The following is a 3,016-nucleotide window of genomic DNA, read 5'->3' as shown; positions in this document are numbered from 1 at the left end:
ATTAGGTCATAAGGGTGGATACATTATAAATGGAATTAGTGCCTTTGTGAAAGAGATGCAAGAGCATCTCAGACCCCACTTACTATGTGAGGATGCACAAGTAAATGGGCATTTATGAATCAGGAAGAGGACCTTCACCAGACACCAAATGAATTGGTCCTTAGCCTCCAGATATGTGAAAAATAAATTTCTGTTATTTACAAGGGGTCATTATATGGTATTCTGTTGTAGTAACCCAAACTGACTAGGAGATGTACATACCAATGTCTTTCAAAAATAAATGCAAATATATTTTAAGTCTTTGAAGTTGAAATAATTCATTAATATACCTGAAATATAAATACGAGAAGTGTTAAAAGAAGACTTGGAAAGTAACATCAGTTCGATTAAACAGAATACAAGGCCCAAAAGTAGAATATATATATTTATATGTATATATTTGTATATATACATATATATGTATATATGTGTATATTCCATTTTTATAAGATAATTCAATAAATAAAAGATAGTTTTTCAACAGATGAAGCTGAAAAAAATGGGTATTCATATGCAAAATCCTTAACTTCTATCTAGACTGTGCATAATACTCAAATATTAGCTAAAACACATATCATGGATATAAATTTAAGACCCAAATCATAATATAAATTTAAGACCCAAATCATAATATGTCTATAAGAACATATGGGAGAAAAATCTGTATGTCTTTTGGTTCAGGCAAACATCTTTTAGAAAGGATTCAAGTTCTGGAAGCCGAGCTGCCTGAGGAAGCGAGTGCCCGGCGGCCGCTGGCATGGACGCTGCGGAAGTGGAGTTTCTGGCGGAGAAGGAGCTGGTTACCATCATCCCCAACTTCAGCCTGGACAAGATCTATCTCATGGGGGGGGACCTGGGCCCGTTCAGCCCCCGCCTGCCGGTGGCCGTGCCCCTGTGGCTGGCGGTGAACCTGAAGCAGAGGCAGAAGTGCCGGCTGCTGCCTGCCGAGTGGATGAACGTAGAAAAGTTGGAGAAGATGAGGGATCATGAGCGAAAAGAGGAAACTTTTACCCCAGTGCCTAACCCTTACTACATGGAACTCACCAAACTCCTGCTCAATCATGCTTCAGAGGATATCCCCAAAGCAGATGCGATCCGCACCCTGATCAAGGATCCGTGGGACACGCGCATAGCCAAGCTCCGGTGTCTGCTGATAGCTTTGTAGGGCAGCAGGAGGCACATGCCAAGCTGGATAACTTGACTTTGATGGAGATCAATACCAGCGGGGCCTTTCTCACTCAAGCACTCCATCATATGCACAAGCTCCGTACAAACCTCCAGCCTTCTGAGAGTGCCCCATCTCAGGACTTTTAGAGGAAGGCCTGTGGTTGGCAAGGTCTAGCCTGTCTGGCAGCAACCTGCTGGGTGGAGGCTGGTGACATGATGGAGGTACTTGTGTATCTGGAGTTCTGGAAACATTTTTAAATGTCTGAACAATGCTTGAACAGGTGCCAGGACTGGATCTGTAACATTGGTGAGAAGCAAATTTGTGATTAGTTCTCAAAACTGAACACTCCTGAGCTAGGCATGGCGGTGCATATCTGCAATTCCAGCAACTTGGGAGGCTGAGGCAGGCAAATTGTAAATTCCAGGCCAGCTTCATCAATTTAATGAGGCCCTGAGCAATTTGGTGAGACCCTGTCTCAAAATCAAAAATAAAAAGGACTGTAGCTCAGTGGTAAAGCACCCTTGGGTTCAATCCCCAGTACCAAAAACAAAACTTCCCTGAACATTCAGTCAATCCCCAACCAGTTTTAGAAACCAGTTTTTCTTTTGAGGGGAAAAGAAAAAAGTATTAGGCAACCAAGTCCTCCCTGTTGTCAGAGCCTTGGATTTTCTGCATGAAACTGTCACCCATGGTTGTGTTCAGTGACTGGTGTAGATATAGGAGTGGCGATGAGGCTGGGGGCCTTTTCCCTCTTGATCCCCATTTCTTGAACTAAATTTAGATCTCCTAGAGGTTGTTCACAGAGGATGATGGTGTGGGTGACTGGAAACGCTGGCCAGTGTTTGTCTTCTGAGCTACAATTTATAATAAAAACACCGTCAGCCAAAAAAAAAAAAAAAAAAAAAAAGAAAGAAAAAAGAAAGGATTCAAAAGCATGATGCTTACAGAAAACATTTGAGAACTTGATTGTTCTTTTAGAAAAGACAAGACACAAAATATATATTGGGAAAAAATTGTCAGGTTGCAAATAGGATGAAAATCTTTTATCCATAACATATACATATTATCAAAATTCAATACGAAGAAACAACCATTTTTTAGCAAATGGACAAAATATTTGAATAGATACTTCACACACACACACACTTACACATGCAGAATAAGAATAGCAAATAAGCATTTAAAAGGATGTTGCAACTCCATGACTTATTAGGGAAGTGCCAATTTAAATCACAGTGAGATACTATTGCACACCTTTTAGAATACCTGAAAGCCAAAAAATGAAGATATTAATTTTTAGTGAGAGGTGGAACAAATGGAACTTGTATAAAATGTTGGTGGAAATGTAAAGTGGTGTAGCCAGTTTGGAAAACAGTTGGCCATTTCTTTCATAATTCAACATATGCCTGCCAAATGATCCTTCCATTCCACTCACAAGTACTTCCTCAAGAGTAATAAAAACATACATCCATGCAAAGACTGGTCATGGGTGTTCATAGTAGCCTTATTTGTAATAGTCTCAAACTGAAAACACCTCTACAAGAAACCAAACCTCAGCTGGATCAACAGATGCTCTACATGGATACAGTGGGTTGTTATGAAGGAATGGATTATTTACATCTGCGACAACATGAGTTAAGGGAAGAGTTAACATAGCATACCTAACTGCTATTCTTAAAAAGTCCTTCTTAAAACGTGATCCTTGGCTAGCATATGGATACTAGGGTCCCCACCATTAAAAAAAAAAGGCTTAGTGTGCCTAATTGTTTGTGAAACAATATTTTTATGCTTTGTACCCAATTTCCTTCT

The 3,016-nt window shown here is 39.9% G+C and overlaps 1 pseudogene; it reads left to right on the top strand.

The window, feature by feature from the left end:
• Window positions 1–796: 796 nt before the first annotated feature.
• Window positions 797–1,353, top strand: LOC113190996 (DNA replication complex GINS protein PSF2 pseudogene; annotated as a pseudogene).
• Window positions 1,354–3,016: the final 1,663 nt, after the last annotated feature.

Source organism: Urocitellus parryii, chromosome 6 (assembly GCF_045843805.1).
Source record: "Urocitellus parryii isolate mUroPar1 chromosome 6, mUroPar1.hap1, whole genome shotgun sequence".
In the NCBI taxonomy this organism is placed as follows: Eukaryota; Metazoa; Chordata; class Mammalia; order Rodentia; family Sciuridae; genus Urocitellus; species Urocitellus parryii.
This window is presented reverse-complemented; position numbering and strand designations above follow the sequence as displayed.